Genomic DNA, 18,412 nt, shown 5'->3' with positions numbered 1-18,412 from the left:
GCTCGGAAGTGGACTCAGAGGGCCACCGGGGAAGCAGACAGAAATGCTCAAGCAGTTTTGCCTGCCTCTGCTCCAACAGTGCCAGTGCCATTAGCAACTGATGACTGTTCTCCTACCTGGAGACGTCTCATATTGTATTGTCCTAAAAAGATTTTTGCCATCTCTACACCTACATGCTGTGTAAATGAGGATGCTGTAAGAGGGATGATTTAGGCTCTGCATATAATGATACAGGGAGCACGCGGCCTACCTGGCAGCAATAGAGTGCTTGAATTTTATTGAGCTATTTTTAGCCTGTTTGGTGGCCTCGGGGAGGGCCTTTGAACAGTAGAGCCCACTTTGCTGTTCAGAAACCCTTTGAGACCCAAACAGTTGCTGACCTGATCTGCTCTGCTGAGTGCAACCAGCCTCTAACTCAGCAGAGCTCTACCGAGACCCAGTGCTGCCAGTGCACAATACATGTGCCTCTGCGGTCACTGTTACCTCTTTTTTCAGCCACAGCCATACTCCTGCTTGTCTTTTTGTGCCACCTTCCAATTATTTGTGCTAAATATTGACTTTGGGCTTTGAAATCCTAAAAGATTTGAATCTGGGCAGCTTTAGCAACCACCTGTTCCTAGGGATCTGTTCGGTGGAACTGCCTTGAATGACAGACCTTGAATTACCTTGGAGGAAGCATGGCCACAGGACACTAAGTGAGGGGTTCCTGATTCCAGTCTTTTAATTTCCCTCCTTGGTATAGCATAGCCAAGATTTATTGACCTTCAAGTCATGCTGCAAAACCTTGCTGTTGTTCTTGGCTTTTCCTAAGGAGGCTATGGAGGCAGACTGAAGTAGTGTGGAACTTTCTGCTGGAGTACTTTTTCAGATGCTGAGTTGTATTTTATAATGATTGCTGTTGTGCCTGAAGTTTCAGGCAACTGTCTTTATATAAACCCAAAATTATCAATCAATATATTGTTCCGTATGAACAATGATAAAATCACATTGTTAGTGGCTCATCTTTTCACTTCAGCTTTGACTGTTTTACCGGAACATGCAGGGAATTAAGATAGATTTAAAAGACAAAATTTACCTTTTGCTTCTTATTTGGCAGACTACTCAGGGCCAAAACTCTTCACATAGAAGGTTCTAAACAACCAGCTATTTTAATGCCCTCTACTTGCAATAATGAATAGAAAGTAAAATTTTCCACTGTCTTAATTAGGAAGAAAGCAACTTTGTCGCAGAATGAAAATAAGTCCTTCCCCTCCCCAGCAGCACAGCGGAGTCCTTTGAGCTGACTCACACAGCAGGCCTGGAAGAGCGTGATCTCACGTCGCAGAAGGTCTTAACAGCTGACATCTGGTGGATTGAAGTGTGTCAACACTAAGGCATTATGCTTTGGCGTAGGAAAAAAATTATAGTAATGAGGCTGGAATGAGGATACAAAACTCTAGGTATGGTGATGTATTATTTCACTTCAAGCAGAAATAAAAATGTAGACTGATTCTCTGAAAAGTTTTCCTAGGAGTAAAGTCTGTTATACTGTGAAATAGTTTTAGAACAGAGAGAGTCTGTAGTAAAAATAAAAATAAAATAGAGAAGTAGTCCAAAGAAACATGAAGCCCACTGAAGACTTCTGTGGCATTTATTAATTCTGGTCGAAAAGCAAACTGAGCTGGATTCACAAAAAGGGTTAGACTCAGCTCTGTAAGCTTTAGCTTATAGACATCTTGGCACCTAATGGAAATGCCAACTACAGGTCAGGTGCCAGCAGCTGCCTACAGATGGAATTCAAAGGAGCATGATCAGCCAGAAAGCCTAAGAGAGCTCAGGGGAATTTTGTTCATAAGCAAAAGAAGCGGTACAAGACCTGCTCTTCCAACAAGGCTGAAGCTTCACATTTCATTCCCCTCAGGATCTGCACCCATGTAGCTTTCCCTGTAGCATGGATGTCCAAAAAACCAATAGGAAATCCAAGCTAAAACCTTTCCTTTGCAAGGGTGGAGTTTGACTCTCCTTCATCTGCTCTAAAAAACAAACAAACAACAAAAAAAAACCCACTAAGATATAAGAATTGGCAATAATTATCTCCCTATTATATTTTCTGCACAGTTTAATGTTTTCAGAATATGACTACCATATTAAATCCTAGCTGCAGATACAGCATGTTAGTCTTATTATGCTTATGCACAGGAAGAGCCACAAGTACCTTCAGATAATCAAAATAGCTGATTTTGCATACATTCAATACCAAAAATAGCCAAGAATCTATGCAAGAAATCTGAGGGTGTCTCTAGCACCAAACAAGAGCTCTGAGGATAAACAAGGCAGACATAAGTATCTAAAAGAGACATTTAGTCATACTGCTTCTACCCCTCCCCACTTTACAAAGGTAGCCAACACAAGCATAAATCCCTCAAACAGTACTGCATTCCTGGCTGGTACTTTCAAATTCTATGTTTGGCTTTGGATTATCCGTAGTAGGGAACCGTCTTACATTAAGAAGTTCTTGACACCCATGAGCCATCTGTGAGCCTCTGTCCCTCTGAACACCTAACTATCTGATCATGCCAAGCACCACAACAGTGAGGATGTTTTGAATTTCGGTTTTTCCAGTTCAGTAGTTTCTGCTCCAAAGGGAAAGCAAACTACCAGGAACAATGAAACTAGTTTTCCCATCCCTCATTCACTGCTCTAAAACACATTGCTTCTCAGAATTGGGTTGAGACCTGGAATGAAAGTGCATTACAGGGCATTAAATATGAAGTGGACTATGAAAGCAATAAGCATATGATCAACGAAAACCTTGACAGTCTTCATATATTATACTACATCATTATGACTTCAGGTAGCCAGTTCAATTAAATACAGTTAAGTGCTTTAGTGACAAAAACCAGAAAAGTTAGTCAAAGTTGTCATTGACTTCAATGTCTATTTTTAACACACTCAGTCCCTTGGTGCAACTACGTTGTTGCAGGTTAATTAATGACTGTATAAATGTAAAGAGCTTTACATTTCCCTTCATTTAGGGAACACACACTACATTTCAAGGGAAAACAGAAAGCTCATCAACCTGAGTTATCCAAAATGATTCAGAGCAAAATGTAGACACTGAGACAAAGCCCATCATTAATATAACAGCAAGGACATTGAATATGACTTTGTTCAGAAAGGGAAGCATACCATTTCCAATGAATAAAGTTAATCATTTCTCTAGGCCTTTTTTTCTCTCCATGAGTTACCTGTTAAGTTCCAGTTGCTTCAAGTTTGCTTAATGTAGCCCTTGGACTCTTCATAAACATATGGCACAAATATTAATGAGTCAGTGTTGCCCCAGTGTAATTGGTCATCTAACCAAATGGCTCTCTTTGCATTCCTTGATTGGATTACCTCATTTTCTTTACAGAAATGTCTAGAAATTGATTGGAGCTTGGTTTCTTTCAGGAGGTTTTTTCATTACCAACACCATCCTTCCTCAAACCATCTACCCCAACTCTTCATTTTTAAAATGATTTCTTAACCCTTCTGTTCATCTGCAACTAGCTCATTCTCTACTTCCAGTTTAATTATGAAACTATGGTAATGAGCATAGTAGCTTTAGCCTAAAAGATACTCATGAATTTTATTTGTACACTCTTGAAAAATATTTCCTTCTTCAATAAATTCAGTTGCTCAGCTAAATATTCATAACTAAGGGAAAAGAAGAGATTGTAAATATCAATAAAACAGTGTTGGTGGGGTTTTTGTTTGGTTGGTTGTTGAGTTTTTGTTTGTATATTCATCCTGCTGAAGGCAAAAAGGAACCTCCTAGCATCTATGAAGATCTGAACCACACATGACAACAACCATTCCTCCTACAGTAAAATGCTAATACTTTCAGATAAACAGAACTTATTTATAATAACACCATCTGCAGGATTCTGATAGTGTTGGGGAGAGAGATTAATTTATCTTGCATTTTAAATAAAGATGGCCACTGGCATCAAAATCCAGATCTAGCTTTTAGCCACTCAGTTATCAGAGAATTTCACATTCAAGGGACTGCATCCCTCACGAGAATGTCTCCATAACATCAATGGACATGTGCTAGAGGTGACATAATGACAGCACAGGGCAGTCCTCTTTTTCCCCTAAACAGGAAGCATGGCCAGACTGTTCACAGTGAAAAGACTGTAAAGAAAAGATCTAAAAGTTTGGACAGGATTTGATTTCTAGGTTTTTAATTAGCACATCACATGACATATGGGTCTCGCCATTTTTTTGTGATCAGTTGAGAGTTATTATTATGGTACTCTATTGTCCAAGAACAATGGTACCTTCACTTCTGGAATAGAGACTTGAAGAGCCAGGAAATATCCACTGAACAGTCTATGTATATAATACATACATAGATCACCTACCCTAAATCGGTTGCCATGCCTTTTTTCTGCCTTCACTCAATGTGACGTGTACAGCACTGTCAAGAGATGCACCTAGGACAGGAGACCATACAAGCCACTGTGCTGCACTGTCCCTTGCTCAGTATTATACTTCATGAACTGTGAACTCTTTTCCCAAAGTATGGGCTTTCATAAGCTTCATAGCTATCACAACAGTAGTAGCTGAAGAAAAGTGGTTGGTAAGGATGAGCACAAAATAAATCCTCTGCAAAAAATCTTCAAGACAACCTGGGAATAAAGAGTCCCACACAGCAAGGTAAAGAGAGTCTGGTTCTGTCCAGGCTTCACTGCAGCACCCACAGGAAAAAGAAAGGAACTCTGAGTCTTTATGTCTTCTTTCTAAGTCCTGCTGTTGTTCCTATATATCCTTTACCCACCTCAACAGTGACTGTAGTTGGTACATATCTGACTGCACATGCACAAAGTAGTGGAATGAAAGAAAATGTAGAAAGAACATAAGTTCTGGCATTTACCAACCTTTGAGTGTTTCTGTAAAGTTGTAAACCAATATTTTTTTTAATACCACTTTTTCACTTAGTGCTTAGGATTTTCAAGTGTGATAAAATGGGGACTATAAGCTGCATACAATTCTTTACATTCATCTTTTAGTTAGATGCATAGCTTGTAGTGGAAAAATGGCTGCTGTTCTTGCCAGACAAGACACTGTACACTTGTATATATGATGCATGCTTTGAAAACATAGCCAAGCTAATTTGGGTACTGGAAACAATACAATCATGTTACTGCCACCAGCACCATGAAGGTGAAATTTGCTCTCTATTGCTCAGGAGCCTCCCTGTAGCACTCACCACAGACACACTGTACAGTCTCTCACAGCTTTTGTGGCATGCTACAAATTGTCCAAGGAGCAAAGCTGGTTAATATATGCAGTACTGCAAGAAGACGAATTGGAAGACACTCGAGAAAGGATTCAATACATGAATACATGAGGCAATACCACTTACGTGTGAGTATTATGTGTGAACTTGATGCATGTCAGTCTGCATTATGTAAGGAGTGGTGTGTGTGCCTAAGGATTTATTTTAAATAGCCAAATACATCCATGTATCCTGTTTGCTCCATCCCAGGCTTCCACTGGGACCTAGGTCTGCTAAAGGCACAGGTTCAGAAACAGCTGAATCACCTTTTATTAAAACACCTTCTCATTTAGACGGGTTAAATAACCAGAACACTTTCCCCCTTAACACAACCAAGAATTGCTTCTTTCTAGCCCTTAACAACGCCAAAAGCCTTTCTGAGAGCAGAACATATGAAAAGGGTGCTACAGAGAAGCAGAGTCCATGAGGATAACAAGGACTGGAGGCAGGAAAGACAAGCGTATTTATGTTTGCCACTTTACACATTACACATAGCTTTACTTTGGTCAAAAGCACCATGCAAAAAAGGATGAGGGAGGCCTCTTTGTCCCTCCCCGCCCCCCCTCTGCTCCTGCCACAGAGTCTGTTGTGAGGAGGGAGGTGCAGGAGGAGCCTGGCAAGGGGCCTCTGCCTGCCTGGTTTTCACTATGTGAGCCCAGGGAGAAATCCACAGGCGGCAACGGGGAGGTGAGAAATCACTCCTGACAACACATTTTACCTGGCAGTCCAACATTGTTTATCAGCATAATAAAAAGTGCCAATACTTACCACCTGGCTAAAATATGCAGTAATAATAAACACAGTTACAGGGCATATTATGGTCAATGATGAGATATTAATTTATACCCCTGGAAGGAGGGGAAGAAGGCGAAGGCTACAGTGCCTTATAGGGGGTGAAGCTTGCTGCATGTAAGACCAAGGCCTTTTCCTCTCTAATGAGAACAAATGGAAAATTGCATTGATTTTTTTTTTTTTTTTTAAGGATTTGTTATTTATTTATTTAGTTTTAAAATAATATCCCTGTTTATATGATCAAGTTACAGGAACAAAGGGATGTTACCTTTCAGCCCCTAAGACAGCTGGTAAATATCTGCGTGAAAGTCCATGTTGACTTTGTACAGAATTAAAGACAAATTAATTCAGGGTTGGTTCATTACTGTCAGGGCAGCGCTGGGGCTGTGGCAGAGGGAAGGTCGCCATGGAGTCCAGCAGGGAAGGGCCTGGCAGCCAGGATCCCTCCCCACCACAGCCCTATGCATCAGCTCCTCCCCTGGGACAGGGATGGGCCATGGCCAGACCTGGATGAGGGCCCATGGGTGGGCATGGTTGGACAGGGCCCATGGACAGGCAGGGGAGGGTTGTGGGAAGCTGGAGCCTGGCCCTGCTGTAGCTTTGTTAGGGCAGGGACTGAAGTGTCGAGGCTGACATGAGGATCTTGGCCATGGGGAGCCCTGGGGGTGGCAGGGACAGGCAGGGCTGGAGATGCTTTAGGGCCAGGGTAGCCAAACCTAATATCAACATGCAGTGCTCTCTCATCAGCCTCTATGTCCATCACAGAACTTTTCCCTTCTTCCCCTCCCAGATCGGAAGGAGAGCTTTTCTGGGAGTATTTTTCTTTTCTCTTTGGGCTCTTTTGAGGTGGATGAGAAGCCATCCAGCAGCTGCCACCACCACCAGCACCATCCTCCTGGAGGAGCAGTTACCACAGGACACACAGAGCTCTGTCACCACAACCCAAAACCCAAGTAAAACTCAGTTACTTCCAGTGCAAATTTGGATGTGTGGGCACATTGCCAAGTGAAAATACATAAATAATCTGTGCACAGAAGCATTTTTACCTACAAAGGCCAGTTATCTTCCCTTCATGAAAAAGAGCTTTGTGAGCATCTCTGCATGACAGGAACTGCAGGTGGCTGTTACAGGAGATGTGTTTTAACAGACTTATTTTTCAGTTCTGAAAATCACTACATTGCTTTCAGAAGACTATCTTCCAGGACTGAGTTTCACAGTTTTGTTCTGCATGCTGTACAGAAACTTGCAGTGGTCAATTTGTCCACCCATGCAGAGTGTAACCTTGCAAACATCACTGCTAATCTGCATAACACAGAGAATGTATGTTGTTGCATTTTGCCTTTCAGTTAACATCAGCTGTTTAAACGCTGTTGCTTGAAAAGGCCAGACTATACACAGAATGGTAAATGCTGGCACCAACTCACTCAGCAATTGCATTTATTTTCTATATAATGGTACTGATTAAGAATATAGTTGGCTGGTAATTTTTCAACAAAAGGCTTATTTCTGGCTATGAAATTTCAGTTAGCTCAAGCTTAATTTAATTTCATGGTCATCAGTGAGGTTCACAATTTTCCCAAAAATTACACAGCACAAGAACACATCATAGGAAATAACCATAAATTTAACTATAGTGAAAGAACCATAGAATCATAGGATGGGTTGTGTCAGAAGGGACCACAAGGATCATCAAGTTCCAACCTCCCTGCCACAGGCAGGGTTGCCAGCCACTATATCACGTACTAGGCCAGATTGCCCAGGGCCCCATCCAATCTGGCCTTAAACACCTCCAGGTATGGGGCATCCACAAGCTCTCTGGGCAGCCCGTGCCAGCACCTCACCACCTCCCCAGTGCTGGAGAAAAGAGGGAGAAGAAAAACTTCTCCCTCACATCAAATTTAAATCTCCCCTCTTGTAGTTTAAGACCATTTCCCCTCATCACATCACTACCAGTGTAAAGTGTTGATTTCCTTCCTGTTTATAATCTCCGTTTGAATATTGGAAGGTCACAGTGAAGTCTACCTAGAGCCTTCCGTTCTCCAGACTGAAAGAAATGGAAATCATCCTACAATGCCTATAGCCTCCTGCAGACAGCTCTCTGTCAGTAACTTCAGACCTATATTTAAAAACGCCATATTGTACAGCAGCAACTGAGCACTCCTCACTGCCATGACTATGTGCAGGACCATCTATGAGAAGACTGGGGTTTCACTTCCTTTGCCATGCAGCAGAGCTGGGACAGGAATGCAAACAGAGCAATACACCTTCCTCTGACTTGCTGTCCTCCTGCTGAAAGGGAAAAACAGAGTCCAAGTGCTCACACATGGGAAAGGTGAAGAAAACCAGCAAAATTAAAATGTCTGGCTGGGTGAAAAGCAGATGTCCTTGGACACACTGTGGGAGAGAACAGGAGGCAGCTACAACATCTAGAGTTGGAATGCACAAAGGGCCGGCGGAAGCTCTGCCACATCTTCCCAGGGACACACAGATTAGTGGTCAGGTTTCTAACCATCTTTTAGTAAACACTAACCCATCATGCATAGATTTTAACAGAACAAACAACTCTCAGCAACCTCATAAAACACAACTTATATTCAAATATCTGTGGCCAGAGAAAAATCTTTTTATTAGCATATTAGAACACAACTGAAAATCCCAGGAGAAAGTAACCCTAGGATGTCATTATTTAGATGTAAACCCCAATTTTGCTGATGGTCTCGCAGAAAGTCTGGGAGCTTTCAGTTTGCTTTCAGCTTCTGGACCAGAAGTGCTTTTATTATAAGTATCGCAAGAGAGCAAAGACACAAGAAAACAATTATTTTCCTGTTTGATTATTTGGGGCAGTGTTTAGATCCATGCATGACTTGTCTGTACGTTTGTTCCATCTTACCATGGCATACTATGTGGAATCATCCCTACAAATGAAACAAAGAATCCCAGATTCAGGAATGTGAAAATCAATTCTAGAAATTGCACTTGAAAATTTTTTTTGTTTGTTTGCTGCATCAAAAGTAAGAAAGTAAGATCTCCCCCCACCCGCTCTGGTTGTATCAAGAGTTATTTAGAACTGGTCTGGTTGCTTACCAAATATCTACGCTCTTTCTGTCTCACACACAGACACACACGCACCCCCCACACTGCAGCACTGGTGTGTGCATACACATCTCCAGCTGTGTCCTGGAGGTTCCCGGGAGCCTGAAGGGAATGCTCATGAAACATGACTTTCACAGATTCTCAGTCCATCTGGAACACTAGGGCAGCATATGGTGGGGCAGCACAGTAACTGTTTGTGGACATGTCAGACTATTTTTGTCTTGTGTATTACCTGATTAAGGTAAGGGAAGACATGCTGATATAAGCTCTTTCTCCCACATTAACCCTCTCCAATTTTATTTGTCAGCTTAAAAAGAAAAGATGTTTCAGCCAGACCTGCAAGGGTAGTATTCCCCAAAAAATACAAAAATATTCACATAAGCATGCCATTGCTAATACAACTATACCAGCTTAACACAGATAGAGATAAAAATAAAATAAAATAATAACAAAATAAAGGTGTGCAGGGAAGAATGTTTTTTTTAATATAAATTGTAGGGTTATCCCTGGAGCTGTAAAAAAAGGTACAGTCAAAAAAAAAAAAAAAAAGATTAGGAAATAATAACTAAAGCTGCATGCTTTATTACTTCAGGTAAAAATATCTTATGAATAATATAATCATTGTCTCTGGTTATTGGGTATGAAAAAGATAAGTGTAATCAGTGTACTGTGATACAGGAACATTAACACTTTCACATTGACTGGATACAGACTTAGAAATGTGTTAAGAATCACTGGGTCATCTAAGTGGAGGATTATTCTACACACAGGCCCTTAGGTCAATTTAAATTATTTAATTTATCTCAGTGACCACAGGGGCCTAACCATCCCTGTGCCTGCATTTTTATCTTGCAGTCCTGTTAGCATAGCTTTAATTCTGGGAAATCAGGAAGGCTCAACTAACAAGGCAGTGTACTGAAAGGCAGGCACTGGCTTTTGTAGGGTTAACAATAGAACCACAAAGAGAAATGACTCAAATTATACCAAGGACATTTTATTACCCAGCAGCCTTAATCAGTATTTTTTTTTTTTAAACACATTATTATACCAAGGGTCCTTTCAGTGCTCATTGGCTTGTTACAAGCATTAAAAGAGGGGACGATGCATTGCAATCAATTTTGTGTCTTACCCTGAGTTTCGCTTTTTTCTTTGAGTAGAGTTGGGAGGCAGCAGACAGATGCAGCCTACCCCACTGTTGAAAGCTGTCCAAAAATTACCAGGAAAGAAGATGAAGTAAGTTTACTGCCATGCTATACTGTCACTCAGTACTTTCACAGACAATTGGGATCACTGCAGTCATTTGTCCACAGACCATATTCGGTGCCAAGGCATGCAGGGTTTTCATGACCCAGAATCCAGTCCCACCAGGCTCATTTCAGTAAGGGATCAGCATGTTCCTGCTGATACGGTTTGGAACTACAAAAATTTAACACTTTGGCTCTTCCATCTGAAGTGAAATATTGAAAGATAATTGCTATTTGGTAACATTTCTTTGGAAGTTTCAGCTCCAGTGGCTTTCTAGCAAAGAAAGAAAAATGCATAAGGGCTAAAAGAATAACTGAAGTAATGACGAATCAAAGAGTTAGTGGCTAAAGACTGTACTAAATTATTGACAAGTATAGTCATGCTTCAATTAGAATTTAAGTTAAATCATCTACAGAATGAACTGTAAGATCACCTTGACCACACAAATATGAAAGACAAAAAGCTGGTTTTAAAATAAGGTACAACCCTCTTCGAGAAAACAAATCAATGACACCTGTAGGTTGATACAATACACAACCAGGCTGTGAAATTCCCAAAGGCCTTGTGCTCTTATTTTCTGGGAAGTTAGGAAATTCATGTTATCCATTTAGTCACACTTGACGATGGATCAATATACTTAAGCTTCTCATTGGTTTCATTTTTGATGTGAGGCTGAAATTCTTATAGATATTAAGGTATTTCCCCTTGTGTGGTGCTCTTTGAGCAACCAGTAGGATGTTATCATCTCACTGTGATCCCCTTAGCTGTGAAGAGCTTTAGCTAAAGTAATTACAGTTTACTGACGAAAAATAATTTTTTCAGAAAAGAGAAACAACCTGCACTGAACATCTTCCAAGGATACTATTTAAGGATGAAACGAGTGATGGAGAGCTGACAGCTACCAGAACTCGTTATGTGAGGCATTATACAACCAGTATTGTCTCTCAGTAACAGCTGACCGAGAACCATCCAAGATGATGTTAAACACTCTGCAGAAGGTTACCGACCAGTTGTAGCGCAAATGTTTTGTTTTTCTTCTACCTAACTTTCATTTTTTTCAGTTCCTTTTAAAGTATTAGCATTAAAATGTCCTAGAGATAGAGAATTTGCCAGAAACAATCAACTTTTGCATATTTGCTGCCTGCAAATTTCCAATAGCTTGAGGTTGTCTGTAGAGTGAATCTCAGCCTTGGCACACTCAAAGAAAATTCACAGGTTTCCTCTGGAAAGGATTAAATTTATGTCCAAACTGGATGCAAATAAAGAGTTAATTCTACCTGTTTGTTTGTTTATTTGTTTTACAAAAAAGCAGGTGTCTTGGACACCTCTGCAATACCAAGGAAAATCTGATCTTAAAGTTTCTGCAGCTGTAAGTCATGGCAAAGTTTCAAATTGGTTGCCAATATTCAAAAAAACAACAAAATCACTGATTTGGTGCGGGGTAAGAGAATAAAAATATTTTGTTGATTTTTTTTTAATTAACCATTGAGAAATCCATCTTGACAGTATTCCCAAAGCTTGTGCTTTTCCAATCTCACAAATTAACCTAGGTTACTCTCGGTCGTTTCATGCAGCTTGTTCTTTTTAACATAGCAAGCTTTTCCACCTATATCAGAAAAGGGAGCATTTTCATCTCCATGTAAAAACCTGTTTGCATATAGATTTATGCATTCTATTGGTAATGTTTGAGAGGAAACTCTTGGCAGAAATTGTTGACTCTATAAATACATTCAAATGTGAACCTGAAATGATTGTTCAATGCTGTTCAGGGCAAGTTAGCAAGAGCTATTTATTTAGTGCTTGTTTTTCCCTTTTAACTGGAGACTGATAGCAGCAATTATATTTAAAAATAATAATAAATTTTAAGTATTAATTCTTAGAACATGTTTAAATTGGAAAAAGGTATTATAAGATATTGTACTCCAGTCAGCCAAGTAGAAGAAAACAAGTCCTAGTATCAGAGTCAATAGACACAAGAAAAATTCAGGTAAGTCTGGACATCTTGAAACAAAATCCCATAGACAAGCTGCAGAGCACATCAGCTGAAAAACATTAGGGCACCTACTAAAAATGATTTTGAAAGCATCTGTAGGTCAAATATTCCTCCACTGTTTCTCCAAGTTGCTCAAGAGAGGGAAGTTATTTTATCTGATTTTTTTTTTTTTTTTTTTATTGGTCAACAGGCCTAGAAGTTTACAAGTGTAAAACCACTTCTTCCAAAACATTACAGAGCATCATTGATTATTACCCCAATGCAGCTATGTCCCTTGCTTCAATAAGCATTTTCTTTTTAATAAGGAAATGCTGCTTTTCTTCACCGAATAAACAACACACAACCAACCTCTCCAGTAAAAACATCAGCCTTACTCCTTACCTCCCTCAAATTAATGGAGAGAAGTGAAGTTTATAAACACACTGGAGCTCGTAAGGTTAGAAACACTTGCCTGTGTTTGCAGCTCCCCAAATGCACAGCCTCATTTGCTGCCCAATCAAACTCAGCCGTTGTAACAGTTACCTATGCAAGTCTTACTCTAGAGTTTAAAATTCCCCACCTACAATATATATAGTTAGTCTTAATAAATAAATGACTTGGACCATGCATTATATATCATTCAAACCCATGAGGACACAAATTATGTATAATACATTGGCTGTGTAATTTATTTATTAAGCAAAACGTGAATTTTCCATGCTTGTGTTTTGAGGCACAGTTTGTCACACACAGCTAAATGATGTATTCTTATTAGTCCCACTCAATTACCAAGTCATCCCTCTGCGCACTGTATATTTGTTAATGATAGTGCCACAACGCTGCATCTACAATACCTGTGATTTTAGTGATTCATAACCACTCACTAAAACTGTGAAAATGATAAATTGACTGCTGTTGATTAAATGCCGCCAACAGTATGTTTCGTATGTGTTTGTCGCAGTTAGAAGTTAAAGAAATAGCATTGCTCCAATCATTTAAATATCTAATTAAGCGGAGCCCTGGCTAGATAGAAAGAGCTTGTTGGAATGAAATATCATTAAAAGAGGAAAAAAGTATAGTGCTGATTTTTGCATGCATGTACGTAAAGACTTTTCATCTCAACCCTTCTGGTCATAAATATGTCATGACCAAAACAAGACCAAAAGATAAACATTAAAAAGGCTGAAGAACTTAGTATGGAGTGGAATCCTCCCAGACTTACTGCACAGCTGCACATGGTTGATTTGATGTTTTTAGCTGATATCCCAGATTAGCCTGAAACAACAGTGAACTCCAGTAACATATAAGGCAGTCCTTGATGACAGCCCTTAAGACTGTGGCAAATAGAGTGGAGAGAAGATGATGTGTGTAGGGGAAAGCTATATTCCACTAAAGCAAACAACACCTCTCAGCCTCCCACTGTAGGGAAAAATGTTTGCACGGTTGTAGCAAAGGAATGGCAGATGAAAGGGAAAGCAGCTCTTTCAAACTTAGATTAATTATCTTTATTGCTTTGCTTAATGCTTTTTTTTTTTTTTTTTTTTTTCCCTCTTTAGATTAATCCTGTACAGAGTCCTCAAGCTAATACTGGAAGCAGAGTGGAACGAGACCAAGAAAAGTGGATATTTCTGTGCCAACAATTTGGCTCCTATCTGAGGATGCTGGAGTAGACAGAGTAATAAAAATAGAGACTTGCCAATTTATGGTCGTCTTATTAAGATGAATTGGAAGGTTTTTGCCTCTCCCTCATTTTGAATTTGGAGTGAAGTAGATAGATGTCAGAGAACAGGAAAAGGGTTCTGACTTCTTCTCCCCGCCCCCCCCCCCAGCCGTTCTCCATGCAGGCAATGCTTACAAATTTCTCTATTTAAATAGTGGCTTTCACTTCAAATCACTCTTCACTCTGTGTCCAGAAAAGTAGAAAAGTGAGGAGCTGCATATAAGCTAATGCAGTAGATGACATGCATGAATGTGGCAGAGACAACTCTACTTGACAGGAGAAACAGAGGAGATGGAAAGTCTGATACATCTTGTGCAGTCCATTGCAGGCTTTCTCTTTTAAACACAAGAACCATGCCATCACCAAAAATGCTTTATATTTAAACTCTGCAAAGAACGTATGTGCCATTTACTGCACCTCAGTAACAGAGGTCTAAGCCAGTTCTGCCTAAATTATAATTTGCATCCATACAAACAGTAAATACTTCAGGTGTGATTCTTACACCACAAAATTACCTCCTGCAGCAGTCTTGCCAGTATGGCATTCATGGTCTTTTTCATATTCTGTCCAAATTGTCTCCTGTCTCTACAGAAGATGTGTCACTAACACTGCATGTGTCTTCCTGCTCCTGTATCACTGGATTCCCAGTCAGGGTTTTGTATAAGCCAGTAAATTAGAAGAAAAGGAAAGATATTTATCTTTCCTATGAACTGCTTCCTAAAAGGGGAGCAAATACTAATTGTGATAAAGAAGCAGCTCCAAGCTATGCAAGGCTGTCATGGAGAAAGGAGTCTTCAAGGTGGTTAACAGTACAGTTAAAGTGACGTGCCTAACTTAACAAAGACAGTAAGGACTAGAATTGTAACTTATATAGAATCCTTCTGAAATTTAGACTAACACCTTATTTGCAGAGCAACAAATCTTCCAATCCTCCTGTCAGTTGCTGGATCTCTTAAAGATACTTTGCCCTTAAAATACTTCTGATCTGTAGAACAGAAAGTAGAAACAGCAAAATGCATTCCTCCTTGCCCTGTACACTTACACTCCATGTTATTAGAACATGAAGACTAGAATATTAAACACTGTTGTTCTAGTACAGAAATCTTGAGCTTTCCCCTTGAGTCCACTAAGCAGTGATACTGGATAAACCGTTTGCCTGAACCATGTAAGTCAGAAATGAGAATTCTCCATATAGGATCCATCCTTACACATTCATCAATAGCAGAGACTTTACCCAAAGATAGCAGAGTGGAAATTGTTGTTCCTTACTAAAATTCACACAGCAACACAGAAGTTACAAAATATAAACTAGCTAGAAAGTGCAGCAAAATAGCACAGTCTTCAATTGCATGCATCTGTGCAGTCACACCTGCCTAAATCAAGCAGTCCTACAGCTGGCTGTAGGTGAGAAGGACCAGTTTGGCTTTTAAATGTATGATCTGGCTACGTGCAGTAATGTAGCACTGAGCTTAATACTAGCTAATTCACCTTGTCCTGTTTTATTTTTGGTGGTTTTTTTTTTTGTTTTGTTTTGTTTTTAGAACAGACTCCGTGGGTGAGTCTGTATCAGATAGATTGGGTCTATCTCAGTAAATATTTTAAATATTAAAAAACAAACAAACAAACAAACAAAAAAACAGGAAAACAAAAGAAAACAAAAAACTACAAGACTTGAATGAGGTAGAAGGAAAGAATCCCCTGCCAGAGTGGTCAGAGGATTTTCTCACCACAGTGTTTCTACTACAGCCTCCATCTGGAGCTCCAAGCAATTTGGAAAATCTTCCTGAATCTTCTCTTCTTAGAGAGAACTCAATTCCTTCAGCTCTCCAGAAGATAAGGCATCCCTACTGATAAGTACACAAAGTACCAATAATGAGCTGGCAACTGACTAGAGACCTTCATAAGGCCTTGGAAAGGCCATCTGATGTCAAAAGAGCCAAGTTCAATAGAACACTCAAGAACATGAGCTCATAACCACCACAGCTCTACTGTTGATTTCTTCAGTGACTAACCCCAAATACAAAGAGAAACTTGCCAAAAAGCACAGACAGAAAGAAAAGATAAGTAAACATCCAACCAGAAAGAAGACATGTCTGCTGTACATCAGGCTGGGGAGAACATGTGCCACCGTTCACACAGCTGTGCATGTACTCATCAGCCAGTTACCTATAAAGAGGACAGGAAGAGTCGAAGCTTTAGAGAGCTGGAAAAGCTGTCACTAGAGTTAGTTTGTTCTTCCACGCTAGATGGAAGTTCACAAGGAAGTATTTCAAGCACAACACCTTGTCCAGCAGCAACTAAGATGTATACGAAAAAAAGGGAAACAATTTCCCCTGATCGATAGCAAGAGAGATCAGGAAATAATGTTGTGGGGTTTTTTTTTTCTTTTTTTTTTTTTTCAATGCTAAGCCCAACTAGACCCTAAATATGAACTTTGAGTCTTGCTACAACACAGATAATAAACCCATTATGTACCTATGGAGGGGGGATCTCGAATCATGATTGCATATCTAAACTGGGGAGAAAACTGTCTGGAGCCAAAACGGTATTTTTCATGACAAATTCATTATACCAGCAATTAAATACTTTTAAGAAGGACAACTATCATGTTTCTTTGTATCTGAAAGTGCAAAGGAAAAGAATAAATAAAAAGCATTGCATGGAAATACCACACATTAATGCTTTAATCACAGAATTCTATACTATAACACAATTTTATTGGAACTTACCTTTTAGACAAACTGCTAAATGAATCTTAAATATAAATAATTGAGGGAAAAGGGAGTAAAACCTCAGTTTTGTCAAAATGAAAACCTAAAGTATTAGGTGTCATAGAAAATACACGTCATTCTTCCATAAATAAAGTTGCTAAGCAGATTTACTGTGAAACAATTTATGCTGTGTTATGTAAATGGCGAAAATCTTAAGTTTGCTTGATTGTAAAGAGAAAACCTGTGAAAAGAATCCACTTTTACCATCAGTCACACCATATATTTAGCAGGTGTCTATTTTACACTCAAGCCTTGCAGATATGTAAATAAACACATAAAATGTCAAAAGTATCAGCTATTCTAATAACTTCCTTTTTTTCCATCTTTTTTTTTTTTTCTCCTAAATAATTGAATAATTGCCTTGTTAGACCTGGGTGAATATCTCTTTCTAATTTCTTTATAATCAAACTGAATCTTGGCAGTAAGCAGAAGTGTTTACTCTGCACAGAATACAGTGTTCTAGTTACTACATAGCTACTCTTACTGTAAAAGTGTTATATCAAGGACTCTCTATCAAGTATACCATGAAGTATATTCATTATAGGGAATAAGGTACTCAGCTACCCTATTGCTTAGCCGCTTCCAAGGCAACACTGAGCAGTCACGTTAGAGAACCATGGTTATTAATGGCTATAATCCAGAAATCAAGATAAAATACTAAGAAATCAACAAGAAGGTCAAAACTATACCTGAGCTAAAAGTATAAAATAAAAATCTCAACTTAAAAGGTTGAAAGGAGTGTGGGATATAAGAAGAGATGGGGAGAAGAATAGGATTTAAGCGAGAGAAAGATTCAAAAATCAAGAGTGAGCAATGCAAGAACTGATTTCAAGGAGCTGAAAGCATATAGAACCGTAGAATCGTAGAATCACCAAGGTTGGAAAAGACCTCTATGACCATGCAGTCCACTGAACTGTTAGAAACCAGAAGGTCCATTTACTTTCCACCAAGTATTGAGGCATGAAGGCAAAGAATGTTAACAGAATGGTTGAATTGAACCCAGCTTTTGTTTGCAGAAAGGATGACAGCAGATAACAAGTGCTGAATGAATAGGATGACTACAAGTTATACCTTGCACAGCATGTTTGTAATCAGTGTTTGTGATCAGCCATTATTTTTTGATGGGTTCTTCTGTACATTTTCTGATATTAGATTTGTTTGCTCAATCAGGAGAAATCTCAACCAAAGCCATCTGTCCCCCCAGATTTCAAGCAGTTGTAACTGAAAAACCAATACATCTTTCCAATCACTCCAGCTTGCCATCCCCGTAGTTAGTTTCCATGTACATTCACAAAACAAAAATATCAGGTGTTCAACTATCTCTGGAGAGAGTGACCACAGTCATAGCTGGACTGTTTAGAAACCAGTGAAAGGGTTGGAGATTCATTCTTCTCATGTGCTTGGCCTACACACTGGTGTCAAAAAAAGGCTGAAGATAGGCAGAAGATAAATTTCTGATGTAATGATGTCTCACTCCAATTTATAGGAGAGAGAGGAGGTTCTTTGAAATATGTATA

This window comes from Gallus gallus, chromosome 2, assembly GCF_016699485.2.
Source record: "Gallus gallus isolate bGalGal1 chromosome 2, bGalGal1.mat.broiler.GRCg7b, whole genome shotgun sequence".
Taxonomy (NCBI): Eukaryota; Metazoa; Chordata; class Aves; order Galliformes; family Phasianidae; genus Gallus; species Gallus gallus.
This window is presented reverse-complemented; position numbering follows the sequence as displayed.